General features: G+C 42.5%; 1 protein-coding gene across 1 annotated transcript in view; it reads right to left on the bottom strand.

Moving 5' to 3' along the window:
- Positions 1-14291, bottom strand: part of RASA3 (RAS p21 protein activator 3) — a 181376-nt gene extending 167085 nt beyond the window's left edge. The window contains exons 1-2 of the mRNA XM_087758475.1: positions 14214-14291; positions 9932-10071 (exon numbers count right to left, since the gene is read on the bottom strand). The gene's annotated coding sequence lies outside the window, so the exon portion shown is untranslated. The remainder of the gene's footprint in view (positions 1-9931; positions 10072-14213) is intronic.
- Between the last annotated feature and the right edge of the window lie 529 nt (positions 14292-14820).

Genomic DNA, 14820 nt, shown 5'->3' with positions numbered 1-14820 from the left:
CACTAGGATTTTTCTAGTTTACTTGAATTCTCTAGTACTTTTAAAGCTGCCCCCCTAATAAGCCTTTCTGTTTAACTTGAAATACAATTTGGATCAATTATGCAACTCAAGAAAAAAAATTATTTGTGCAGAAGAAAGCAATATACAGTTCATAAGTTGGAAAAGGTATTTTAAAGGCCTTAGAAAGACTGGGAAATTACTAAGTATAGTCATATTGTCCACAAAAGTGACTGAGACCTTTGCAGATCTTTCCATGTGTCTCTTGGAACACGTGTTGAGCAAATCTCTTGAATAGTGGAGGAAAAGACAGTTTTCTCCTTACACCACAGAAATATGTTCTTTCTAGGCTCCGGATGAGGAATCTTTATCCCACCGAAGTGAAATGCATAGCTCTCTTAAAGCCCAGCTACTTGTAACTCACTTGCAGAGAGTGACAATGTTAATTTGACTGTGGTGAACGTGTCAGGTTCTAGGAAGTGGGTTTTAAATCCTCGGTTTCTGCAAAGCCAAACAATTCAACTTAGTTGAGTCCATTAAGACTGAAAGCCCAGACACAGAACTGAGTTCATTCAGAAGAGAGCACAGGCTGTTTAGATTCGAGACATCGGACAGGAAGATAGAGAAAGCTGCCCCATGTGCGTGGATTTGTGTTTAGGCAGGGCTACCAACTCTACTCCTTTCATCTCTCACCCTGCTCCTTTGGGGATTAAACTACCACAACTACACACACGCAGTGACCATTACCTGTGATTCTTGTGCAGAGCAACCCTGCTCTGTATGCACAACAAAACTATTATCCCAGGCACATCAGACTCTACTCACCCATGGTAGCTGACACACTTTGGACACTCGGAGTTACCGTGCTTACTCAGAGCAAATATACGTCCTTGAGCAGTAAGCCTGGAGTACCCTGAACGTGCACGAGGCCTAATGCCCATCCACAATCAACATCACAAGTGTGATAAGTCTCACAAGTTCCTACCGCGCTGTTGAACAGAAACATAAGCAAGCATGTTAGCTGGGTCCTGGGTGTCCAAGTAATTTACACTGCCTGTAGAAAATGCTGCCAGAGGTGCTGTGGGTCAGGGTCTCCCTCCTAACAATGAACACAAGAAAACGGAGCATCTCTGAGCAGGTCCTGCCTCCCAGACCTTTGGGTCAGATTGTGATAATCCCAATGCTAACGTACAGTTTGGTCCAATGAGCCACATAAAGCTCAGTGAGATCCCCTTTTCTCAGCCTCAGTCCTTTCCTATCAGCTGCTGCCAGGCAGGAGGAGTGGAAGCAGAACAGCATGCAGAAACTGGCTCTATGGCAGCTGGGAGCTTTCCTCCTCCAGGGGAATTCCTTACTGGCCATTTGCAAGCACAATTCAATCCCCTGCCTCAACTGAAAAATGAAGTCTGATAAACTAGAGAAAGTTGGTGATGAGAGACAGAACCTGGGACCTCTCCGCAAGTCGCTCCTCAGCTGCACAGGCCCTCCCTCCAGTCATAACCTTCTGGATCTATAAGATCTCCAAGCAGGTTTTGATCAAGGTCCAGGTAGATATGAAGCTTTGTACACGCCATGAGGTCAGCTGAATGACACCCAATCAAGAAGTCAACAGGTGTTGGCTTTCCCAGAACCAATGGGAGGCAGAACGCATGCCAAAGGTGAGTCAGTTAGCAAAAATTGTAAAGTATATAACAGTAACACACAACAAGGCTGGTCTGCTGTGCTGCCAAAAGAGTACATTAATCTAGAGGCTAGAACAATCAAGCCAACAGTTAGGAAAAAAGTACCTCTTAAGACTCATGCCAAACCAACAGAAATGCCACTTACATTCTTACAGCTAGCATCCAAACAACTGATCACGTTTCATCACGAAGAAACATGTTGCTATTGCCTCAGGCAAGCATAGAATCTACTAAGGAAACAAATGGGAACAAATGAAATATTAAGCCTGAACTCGACGAGCAACATTCCAGTTCCTGCCATAGTTTTTGGTGAGGCCTGTATTAGGAAGGCAAATTATTCTATGGAATTTGTTACTTTTCTGTGAAATTTATCTAACTGTCGCAGAGTGCAAGCCAGAAGATCAGGACATGATGTATATCTCTGGCCTTTGAGGGACAGGTAAGATGCTCTAGGTTAATATACTGAGGAATGCAACTCAGGGTCTCTCTGACTTCTCTTTTTTATTTATTTTGGTAGAACGGACGAGCAGGTATGCATACACATGTGCATATCTCATAGCTCTTTGCAAGTATTGGGAGCTAGGATAAATTGAGAAATACCACAGGCAGAAATGAAGTGAAACAATTTTAAAAGTGTGTTAACACAATGCTCATGAGATTTGCTTTGAAAGAGTATGTTGTACAAGAACATGGTACTTATTCTTACCCCATGAAAAATTTTGCCTGTGGTACAAGCTCTTTTGTTATCAATATGAGTAGTGAAGCATGCTGACATTTTCTCCACCAGCTCATAGATAAATACTAATAAAACAACCTAAATCATTCCTACAGTAGAGGCAGACAGTCATCACAGCTACAATAATGTTACTTGTCTGTTTTCTAAAAGCAGTGAAAAAGTATCCTCAGTTTGTGTGAGTGCAGTGAATTAAATTGCTAAGGGATTACAGACTAGCAGCATTTCTAGGACCAAATTCATTACACATATCTCCGTTCACTCTAGAAGGTCCCTGGGCAACTCTTCTGTCTCCTTCCTATCTATGGTGAGAGCTCAGTGTATTTCCCCCTCCTCCTCATCATATTTATTTCTCTCAACAGTGTTGGTTTTTTCCTGTCTGAAAGCAAGACATTCACAGTGTTACCACATAAAATTCTGAGCACAGATGAGTTAAGGGTCTTATAAGCCATCCATCAAAACCAGGTTTTTGCTCTGCAGACATTTGTGGAAGTGCTTGAAGCTGTGATTGCCTGCATGTTGTTTCCAGTCTCTAATGCCCAAACAATTACAGTTCTGCCCACTGATGCCTAAAACATTCCCTAAAATATTTGCATTGATTGGACATAGCTTTTACAAACTAATACATCCAAGCTGACAGACAGATGATAACAACTGTGTGGCCTCACAACCTTGACCAGCAACAAAACAGAGGCATGATAGCAAAGCCTTGCTCTGACTAGTGTGCCACAGTTTCAGCTTTCCTCATAGCAGCAATCATAGATTGCACACACTTTGGGGCAGGGCTCCTTTCCACACACACCCCCCACCCAGTTTATTTCATTTTCCGTTTAAATATCTCTAAAATCAGAGAAAACAAACAAACAAAAAAACCCAAATGAAGTCAGCTGTTCAGCACTCAAGGTTGCAAAATGCCAGGACCACTTGAAGCTTCCCATATCAGCATTTATACACAGCGCCATTCTTTCATCCTCCTCAGTGCCGAACAGGAACAGAACAGACAGGAGGAAAACATTGCTTAGGAGCCACTCGTCTGATGCGTGCAGCAAGCACATATTCTTGTGCTTTGTAAGCAGACCTGTCAAGTCTCATGCATAAAACTCGTTCAGCTGACCTCTGTCTCAATTTATCACAGCGGCACCAGCAACTCGCCTACTCCAGACCAGTGGTCCTGGAGCAGAAGAGAGGTGGTGGCACTGTAAAGCAGCAAAGGCTGTGCCTCCCACTAGATCTCTTCCCTCCCTTCCTTCCAATACACAAGCAGAAAGGGCCCATGCTGGAAGAGATGCTTTCTAGGGTTGCAGCCTTCTCCTGCAGTACATCTTGATCGTATAATATGATATTGCTGAGGAAAGACATGTAACTCAAAGAGGTGTGCCCTCACAGTACAAGCCAGTGCCTGCAGCTTCACACGCTGAACAAGATGAAAATAACAAGGGCTATAGAAAGTTTTCTAACTTCCCATGGAACTCAGGACAAAGATGTGAGGCTGATGCAACTCTCATCTCTCATTAGTCTAAAAAACAAGAGGAAATTATTTTCAAACTTAAAATATTTTTGAAGAATTCATTAATTACTGTTAAAAAAATAAATACCCAATGAATAGGGCTCTGTCTGCTTAGCCATGCTGAACAGGAGCTAAAGGTACCGGTTCTGCAAGAGGCATCCTCAGCCCCTGCAGACTAATGTGCCTTTGTGGCACTTCAGGTACTGTGGAGTGGTTGCTGTTTGGTTCCATGAATCTAGACTGGGACAAGGCATTTATCTCAGTTGGCTCATCGCAAAAAGACTAAAACCACTTGTAAGATCATTGCGTGCTGTGACAAATGAGCATGGAAAAATGCAAAACAGAAGTTATGCCTTTGTAAAGATGGCTCACAAATCAGAAGATAATCCCCCCCGCCCCAGTTAAATCTTGGTATCCATTTGTTTATCTCCCTCCCAAATGAAATAAAATAGACGGAGAAATAAAACACGGCCAAGTCTTGGAATGGTCAATATATCGATGCGAGGAACACAAGCTGTTTCAAACAAGCTGCCCCGAGAGTCATTATAATCCCGTTTAACAGTGACCCCTAGTGTTGTTCTGCAGCATCTTTGCTTTTTGTTGGGAGTTAGGCGAGAACACCAAATAAACCAGACTAAAATGAACTTGCCTCTATCCTGCAGGTCAGCATCAATGCTCAGCCTCGCACGGCTCCACAAAAATCCAACTGAGAGCGCAACACGGTGCTCCTCTGTCTTGGTTAGCCATTTCTCCTTAGCCTTGGTATCGTAAAGATCTAGTTTCAATGTCTGGCTGAGGATGGGAGGATTATTTTACAGTTTACCAAAAATAAAAAACAAGAAAAAAACATCCACAAATTTGTTGATGACATTTTATTTTAACAATGTCTCACTATGGAATTCTCTTCTTTTTGCAGTCGGGCCTATTGTTACAAATGTGATTAGTATTTGGTCCTATTATTCATATATTGACATTATTTACACAGTGAAAAATGTCATGGCATAATATTCATTTTGGCAATACTTGGGGGTCTATATTTGGGGATTTCAAAGGCTATCAAATGCTGGCTAGCTATTTCTGATGAGAGCCATGTAGGACCACCAAAAAGGGAGAGACTGAGCCATATCTAAAGACTGGAGCGGGAGAGTAAAAGGCAAGGGGAGAGGGGAATCTGGAAATCAAGTAGAAGACAAACTCCAGATCCTAGGTATAACAGCTGCATGAGTAAACATACTTATATAGAAAAACGAAGCTAGACAAGACCATGAACTTTATCACAAGATTTTTGTGATCCGTGAGAAACATTAAAGACAGAACGGGTGCAGGTCTCCAATCACTACAATTACTTTTGCAAACCCAGATTAAACCATATGGAGCCATAACGTCATGCAAAGTGACTAGTTTGACTTGAACTTAACCAGGATATTTCCATCAGCAAACCTTAACTAAATAAATAAAATAATAAAAACACATCAAAACAAGAGGCTAACTAAGAGCCTGAACTTGGAAAGCGTGGAGCGTTGCCCTGACTATTGACTCCAGGGCAAATGGATGAGGCCACGCTTCACAGACACCAATGCTTGTATCTGTACTGTCTTTGTCAGCCCAGTTTGAGTTCCCTGTGCTGAACTTGAGTACACATTTTATTATTTCATCCATTAAAAATATGTAGTTCTCATTCTTATTGATTCTTTACTTGAAGAAAAGGAGGTGAGTTGATAAATACGTTAAAACCTAAGTCACACACTAAAAACAGAAGATAAAATTTCTAAAAGGAGTGTTTAAAAAAAAAGTGCAAAAAAAAAAATGGACAAACCAACAAACCAAGCTGGAGCTAATTTGCCAAGGAAAGAGAAGTAATTTCATCCTCAGAGCACTGATGTGAAATCTTGGCCCATTAGCTTCAACAGGAACAAAATTTCATTATTGGTTCTTGCATTTTCATAAGATAGTCTCAGCTAGCAGCTATAACAGAAGGCTTTTTTGCAGTTATTGTTCTTCACTCAGAAGTGCTCTACAGTTTCCCTTATTACTGATGTTGCCATCAGTCAGGTTCCCAAGTTCCCCTCTGTGCTCCAATGGCAAACTTAGTTATTATGGATAAATAACACACTCACAGTTATTTTTGCATCAGAACAGCAAAATTAACTTTTTTACTTCCATATAGAAGTTTTAAAGATAGACCTATTCGACTGTGTATTTTTCTTTGGTACTTATATAGCAATTTGCATCAATAGAAGAGTTAATGATATGAAATATTAAAAAAACCCTGCTACCTAATACATATCTTCACACATTTATTAGACCTACAGTGAAAAATATACTACAAATGCCATCCTGCTTTAAAACAACAACAAAAAAAAAAAAGAAAAAAGAGAGAGAACGTGCAATAACAGTTATGGAAAAGTGTTTTAACATTGCAGGTAACTATTGAAAGGTCAAAACGCCTCTTAATCTCCCAGTGTCATCTTCCACTTAGACTAAGGATCAAGTTGTAAGTTTTCAGTTTTCCGAAAGACAGAATTCTCACACACACACAAATCCATCAGCTGATTCGATACTTATACAGTAACACTAGAGGGCAGGAGAGCAGCTTTTAAATCGAAGTCTTGCCATTTCAACAGTTCATAGAATCAGAATCATAGAATCGTTAAGGTTGGAAAAGACCCTTAAGATCATCGAGTCCAACCGTTAACCTAGCACTGCCAAGTCCAACCTATCACTGCCAAGTTGATCTTCAACTGGCTAAAGGTGTGCCAAGGAACTCCTCTTTCGTCAGGGAGTAAACTGGAAATAAGGTATTTTATTCTTACAGACTACTTACATCTGCCAAAAGTATCATTATTTTTATTCCCATGTACTAGCACAAAGCAAGGCAGTACAAATTGGAGCTGAAGAAATTAGTTTGCAATAAAATCTCCTTTTGCTAACACTATTTTTAAACATAAGCCAGCATCCCTCCAGCCATCTATTTCACTTATATAATCTTTACTGGCAGATGGAGTTAATGTTTTGTTGGCAGGCACCTCTGGAGGTCATCTGGTCCAACCCTCCTGCTGAAGCAGGGCCACTGAGAGTCGGATGCCCAGGACCATGTCCAGACAGCTTTTGAATGTCTCCAAGGATGCAGACTCCACAACCTCCCTGGGCAACCTGTGCCAGTGCTAGGTCTGCCTCACAGTGAAAAAGTGTTCCCTGATGTTCAGACAGACCCTCCTGTGTTTCAGGTTGTGCCCATTGCCTCTGGTCCTGTCACTGGGTACCAGTGACCACAATACTGATTTATTTATAAGAATCATATAATCATCTAAGTTGGAAAAGACCTTCAAGATCACTGCCAAGTCCACCACTAAACCATGTCCCTAAGAACCACAGCTACCCGTCTTTTTAATGCCTCCAGGGACTGGGACTCAACCACCTCCCTGGGCAGCCTGTTCCAGTGCCTGACTACCCTTTCGGTGAAGAAATTTTTCCTAGTATCCAACCTAAACCTGCCCTGGTGCAACTTGAGGCCATTTCCTCTCATCCTATCGCTTGTTATTTGGGAGAAGAGACTGACCCCCACCTCGCTACAGCCTCCTTTCAGGTAGTTGTAGAGAGCAATAAGGTCTCCCCTCAGCCTCCTCTTCTCCAGGCTAAACAACCCCAGTTCCCTCAGCTGCTCCTCATAAGACTTGTGCTCCAGACCCTTCACCAGCTTCGTTGCCCTCCTCTGGACACGCTCCAGCACCTCGATGTCCTTCTTGTAGTGAGGGGCCCAAAACTGAACACAGTACTCGAGGTGCAGCCTCACCAGTGTCGAGTACAGGGGGATGATCGCTTCCCTGGTCATGCTGGCCACACAATTTCTGATACAAGCCAGGATGCTATTGGCCTTGGCCACCTGGGCACACTGCTGGCTCATATTCAGCCAGCTGTTGACCAACACCCCCGGGTCCTTTTCCGCCAGGCAGCTCTCCAGCCACTCCTCCCCAAGCCTGTAGCGTTGCATGGGGTTGTTGTGACCCAAGTGCAGGACCTGGCACTTGGCCTTGTTGAACCTCATACAGTTGGCCTCATCCCATTGATCCAGCCTGTCCAGGTCCCTCTGTAGGGCCTTCCTACCCTCCAGCAGATCAACACTCACGCAACTTGGTGTCATCTGCAAACTTACTGAGGGTGCACTCAATCCCCTCGTCCAGATCATTCATAAAGATATTGAACAGAACTGGCCCCAATACTGAGCCCTGGGGAACACCACTTGTCACCAGCCACCAACTGGATTTAACTCCATTCACCACCACTCTTTGGGCCCAGCCATTCAGCCAGTTTTTTACCCAGCAAAGAGTATACTTGTCCAAGCCGTGAGCAGCCAGTTCCTCCAGGAGAATGCTGTGGGAAACCATGTCAAAGGCCTTACTAAAGCCCAGGTAGACAACATCCACAGCCTTCCCCTCATCCACTAAGCGGGTCACCTTGTCATAGCAGGAGATCAGGTTCGTCAAACAGGACATCCCTTTCATAAACCCATGCGGACTGGGCCTGATCCCCTGGTTGTCCTGTATGTGCCGCGTGATGGCACTCAGGATGATCTGCTCCATAACCTTCCCCAGCACTAAGGCCAGGCTGACAGGCCTGTAGTTCCCTGAATCCTCCTTCTGGCCCTTCTTATAGATGGGTGTCACATTTGCTAACTTCCAGTCGACTGGGACGTCCCCGGTTAGCCAGGACTGCTGATAGATGATGGAGAGTGGCTTGGTGAGCACCTCCACCAGCTCCCTCAGTACCCTTGGGTGGATCCCATCGGGCCCCACAGACCTGTGTGTGTCTCAGTGGTGTAGCAGGTCACTAACTATTTCCCCTTGGATTATGGGGGCTTCATTCCGCTCCCTGTCCCTGTATTCCAGCTCAGGGGGCTGGGTACCCCGAGAACAACTGGTCTGACTATTAAAGACTGAGGCAAAGAAGGCATTAAGTACCTCAGCCTTTTCCTTGTCCTCTGTCACTGTGTTTCCCCCCACATCCAATGAAGGATGGGGATTCTCCTTAGCTCTCCTTTTGTTGCTAATGTATTTGTAGAAACATTTTTGTTGTCTTCGCAGAGACGTGCATAACTATTTGTCAGAGCAGAGCATTTTAAAACCTGCAAGTTGGCACTAAAACAAAGAAATCAAAACCCGTTTGGAACCTCAGGTTAGGAACTTTGCAGTAGCCAGCACTATCTTAAACTGGGAGTGCATAGGGACCCCCTGAACAAATCACAGGCTCAACAGTCAGTCACAAGAAAGAGAATGCTCAATTCTCACTCCTACACAACACAAGTGTCTAGGGATGCAAAATGAAGAGGGGATTCACACCATGAGCACAAATCTGTCGAAATGCAAATGTGATTATGCAAAATGCCAAACGCACCTGCAAGAACAGTTGTTGCAATCTATCTAATATTTAGATAACATGTGAGTTTTTGTCTACTTGTCGTGGGAACATGTTCTTCTTTTTTTTTTTTTTTTTTTGCTAAAAAGTTTCCATGAAATGGTGAAGTGCTTCTCTGACATGCATGCTGATGCATGGTTCAGTACACAAGGTTCAGTATAAGGACTGCAAAGTGATTAACACAGTTTTTTTTTTTTATTTTGGAAGCTAAATAGATAAATAAATAAATAAAATTAAAAAAAAAAAAAAAGTCCTGGCAAGAGATTCAAGGGATTAAGTTTAGCATCTCAGTAGAGTTGATGATTAATCAAAAATACTGTTTTCATCCTCTGAAATGAAATTCTCATCCATTTCAGCAGAACAACAAAACCATACAAGAAAATAGAATCTGCATATACTGTTATCATCACGTCTTTGAAAACTTACAACCTTCAGAGCAACAGCAATGATAGAAGTTTAAAGACAACCTTCAGAGGGTAATAATGACAACAATAAACATGGGGAGGGGAAAAAAATCCCAACCAACACAACAAAAACTTGTTCCAGAGATACTACAAAATTGCTTTTCAAGGAAACCAAAGTTGAAGCATAGATACTTACATTTATTTTAGCTATTTTCTGTTTTGCATGCATTGCGTCTCACACAGCCATTGATTCAATTTCTTTATGGAACTGAAGGATACAAGTGCGAAGGTATAACATCTTGGTGTAAGAAGGCTGCATCTGTCTGGTACAGTGACCTGAAAAGAGTAGAAGTTATTTTCCGTATATGATTGTTTCAAACATTGCATCTTAGTAACAGAATAATCAAAGTCCATATTTCTTTAAGAAGAAACACCAACAAACTGGATTTCGTGTTAGCTAACCAGAAAACATGTCATGGATTTTCTTGTCCGTGCTGGTGATGAACTGCAGAGGTGAGCAGTCCTCTTCACAGTTAAGGGAGATGAGACACTGCACAGCTGCTCAAGCTGCAGTCCGTGCAATATGTGACAGGTCTCACAGTCAACAGATAAAGTTTTCACATTGCTCTCTAGACTTTGGGACAGTGAAGTAGTGAGTAAACTCTTAACCAAGCAGATACATTCCTATAATACACAACGTGCACATTTCAAGTAAACATCCATATTTTTACTTCAAATGAAATGTCAGACTGATCAAAACTATGCCGCAAGCCCCAAAGTTCTTAAAATATCAGAGCATGTGTATGTTGCATTATTTATGGTTCACCAGCATGTACTGGTCTGCTTCCTCTGTTCCCTCTGCATCCAACTATCTGACTGCTTTCTGCTTCCATACCTGTGCTGTGTCGAACAGTAAGAGCCACCGTTACAGCATGCAAAATAATTTTTTGTTTCCAGATTGCTCTGCTGCATGAAAACATACACATCTGAGCTACTCCTCTACATCTTTCAGTTCTGGATAATGGAGGGGTAGAGGGAGAAGATATTTTAAAAAGGTCAGGCCACTAAGTCCCACTACAAAGATTCCATGGACTGTTTTGGGAGCCTAGATACCCAGCCCACACGTGGACACACAGGACAGGATTCATCTCCCTAAACATGGGCATCTAGTGTCAATTTAGGTATTGCTGTGAATCCATCCAGCCTCCCGACCCCAGACCAGGAGGGCAAGGCTCTTCAGCAGACTAGTCCCACGCAGATGTCACAGATACTCTAAAGCAACTCAGATAATACTCAAATTTAACTACACTCCTACATGTGGAGAAATGAATCAAGGTCCTAGGGTAGATTCCATTCAATGTTAAGACACATACATTTGCGTAACTATGAGATAGGTGTTTAAGGTCTCATTCTAGTCGGTAGAAATCTAATTAACACAACCAACGGAGTCCAGAGAACCAGTCAGCTCCCCCTAATAGAGACATCTATGTTTGGTCAGCTGAATTATTGTTTTTGCTCCCCTGACAATGGAAACTTCCAGGAAAACGGCAAAATCTAGACTGATGGCAAAGCAAACCAAAAGCATCTCATCTGCCTCCGAGTACATCTAGCCTGGTTCACCACCTTTACTGTTTTTGGGCTATGGCTACATAGACACCGCAAGAGAGGAAGCATATTACTTTGCATACTGGCCAACATAACCGATTCAGGTGCTTCTCAAGAGAAATTTAAGGGATATAAGATTGAAAAGGAAATCTTAATGAAGCAGAAAATAACTCTTAGGGCTAAGTCTTACTTCTACACATGCTTGTACAATTTTTTTAAACTTACATGAAGAGGAGCTTAATTGTAGTCAGTAGCATGGCTTTGTAATAAAAGTTGCCTTTTGAGGTGCAAATGTTTACTTATTTCCCCATGTTAAAATTTATCCTGAAGGCTTTACATTTTATCGTGAGCAGCATGAAGAAGTGAAAGAAATTTGTATTTTCTTCATTTCCTTAAAACAGGTTTCTCTTTGTTGGCTTCTAAGCAAGAAAGATTAAATATCCTTAAGCTCATCCTTGGCACCTCCGATAGCCATAATGGAGTAATACTGCATGTATGAAAGAGAGAAATCAGCTTGAATGAGGCCACTCTTCTAAAATTAAACTCTTGGAAAAACTGAAGCCAAATGTGATCTTGGTTATTCTGATACAATCAATGAGACTCACTCATCATCACTGCAATGAATCAAAACCTGCTGCAGAGAACAAATATAAATACCAAGATTCTTTATTTTAGGAAAAAAAAAACACCACAAAAAAAAACAAAACCAAAGAGCAATAGGTTTGTATCACCTAGATAACCACAGGAAGAAAAGCGTTCTACAAGCAGCAGGCCCAACAAAGGCTGATTTCCTACAGACTGGGCCATGTACCTCCACAAATGATTTGCCAAGCCCCAGCTTCCCTTCTTCCACAATACCATTTGTCCCTGTCCTTCCACATCCTTCAAGCCTCCTGTCACATCCTCCAATTGCGATCCTGAGCCATACACACCCTCACCGGACTCCTGGCAGACCAAATGGAGCAGATAACTTCAGTTCAAGCTGGGGGGAAAGGGACATTCATCCAGGTCCCTGTAATCTTGCCACTCACTTTCACAAAACTTGCAGGAACTAACTTTGCTATTGGAGACCTCCATTTACCTGTCAAACTTGCCTGACAGTGGCTAACAGGATGAAAGATGTGGAGGAGGCAGGACTGATGTACAGTGCAGTTGTGTAAACCAAGCTAAAATAAGAGAGAGAAAAATTAAAGACTCGGTTTAATTGTAGATTGCTTTCTTGACAGCTTAGGCAGTTCATGGTGGGCAATCAAATAATAGAAGATAGGATACAGAATGTAATGTAACACTACTGACTCTAGAAGTAGAAGAGACGATACTATTTCTATATGAAAAAGCAAGAATTCTGCAAGATAATTGAAGAATGCTGTTGGGAGACATGACAAAGCCAATTGCTTCACTTCCCATCCTTCACCACTTCCGTGCACGCAATGGATGCTCCTGACTTGATCAAGTTAATTCCATTTCCAGATTCACTTTTTTTAGACCCATTCAAAAAAATCAAAATAACACCTTTTTCCATCTCCCTACCCCAAAGCTTAGCGATTCTGCAGACAGCAGAGAGGAGTCACACTGCAGGACCAATTCAGATATTCCGCCTTTGTAAAGTGGGGATAGCCAAGGGTTGCACCCTGGCAGGTCTGCAGCAGTTATACTCAGGGTTGGAAACAGGAGTCCACGTGGCTTTGGGGTTGCAGGGATCAAGAGGAAAAGCTTCAAAATGAGGGCAGTAGAAGGTCACTCTCATTTTCCACTTATCTGGACAAAACAGCTGAGTTAGGGGCCGTCCCTGAAACCTTCCCAGAAAGATCAACACCTGCTGCCAGGGCATTTCAGGGAACCTCTCCCACCTCAACACACGCCTCTGTTTCAGAGGCCTCACTTCAGTTACAACACTCAAGCCAGAAACAACAACGCTTTTCCAATTTCAAAGAAAGCTTTTTTTCACATACAAACTCAAAGTGAACATACCCACTTCAACTGGAACAGGTTTACATGTGCAAGCATCAAACTGACTCGGAAACAGTCATTTAAAAGCAGCAGGAGGAAGCTATGTGCTAGCACCAGCATACGGTACCTACAGGTATTTTTAGAACAAAAGAAAGAAAGAAGGTTCTCAATGTAGATGAAAATACAGAAACTTCCACAAAGTGAGAAAGTTTTAATATGACTGTGGAGGCCTCCACTTCCTCTCAAGATTTAAGATATTAGAGCACAAATTGGTAAAGCAGTTTGCTTTAACTGACTCTCTATACCTTCACAACTGTTTTCAGTACTGTCAGCAAAGCAGTAGATATAGCAACACCACTTAACCGCTAGAGTAGTTTTGCTTGTATTTGAAAGAACTTATATATTATTTGAAATTACTTAAAGTTCAATTTTTCCCCTGTTCACACCTAAAATAACTTTTAAGCTCCAACCACCAGTTCAAAAAGGTCTTGCTGTTCACAGCACCATGCATCAGCCCCATCTATTTGCCCACACACTTACATCAATCCCAACGAAGGAGCAAAAGTTTGGAATCTATCCATAAGGATGCTCTCTTTGAACAACCAGCCACTTCACAAGTGCTGATGTCAGAGCAGCTTCCCGTTGCAGCAACGGGACCAGAGCCCACCTGAGCAGAGCCCGCTGGAGCAGCACTGCTGTAGCCTCCCCGTGTAGCTCAAGCAACCATTTTTCAGAGCTCCAGCCCCAGAAACAGCTCCCTCAGACGAGCTAATTTTCAGGAGAACACAAGAAAGCAGCACGTAACACAAACATTACAGATCAACCCGAGGTGATGTACTCTGCTTTGACAGCATAAGAACTACATAGACGCTAACAAAGTAATAACATACTCCATGTGCATTTCCATGCCTCGGTTTCCTCACCTTCGCAGAGTGTTCCCTGGGCCCCTCCAAGATCCTGCAGATCATAAGTCCTCTCTATGCTTCAGACCAGCTCCCTGTAACTATGCCGCTCTTAACGGTCACCCATCCCCAACAAGAGCATTTTCTTCTCTTCCAACCCCCACACTTCCTGTGCATCTTTTTTTTCTTCCCCAGCCAAGACTTTTATCTTGGAGGTTAGCACCAACTCCTGATTTTTGTTTGTTTGTTTGTTTTTGTAGTTCTGCATTTGATAATGTTTCAAACTTTGTCCTCTACTGAGATATTTAAATCCATCTTGTTCGTCTCTGAGTTGCTGCATTTTGCTGCCCTGATATCTCACACTGAATAGAAGCCACTGAGCTCTGGTGGGTTACCATCACGCCTGGTCTAGGGGGGAAATGTGCCACTTACGAGCAAATTGTGGGCTCCACCACTCAGCAGCTTCTAGATAGTATCAAAATCTCATTCAAACATCTTTTATTGTACATAGAGAGATCCACAAACTGACAAATACATATGCTGTTAACCATACTAATTTCAAAGAGATTTTAAACGAACAAATACAGTGAGTGGAGTGGTAGCACCCATGACAAGCCACAGGTTTCAC

Source organism: Nipponia nippon, unplaced genomic scaffold, assembly GCF_047370975.1.
Source record: "Nipponia nippon isolate SJK-2023a ecotype South Korea unplaced genomic scaffold, ASM4737097v1 scaffold_2, whole genome shotgun sequence".
In the NCBI taxonomy this organism is placed as follows: Eukaryota; Metazoa; Chordata; class Aves; order Pelecaniformes; family Threskiornithidae; genus Nipponia; species Nipponia nippon.
The sequence above is the reverse complement of the archived record's forward strand: the minus strand, read 5'-3'. Positions and strand labels throughout refer to the sequence as shown.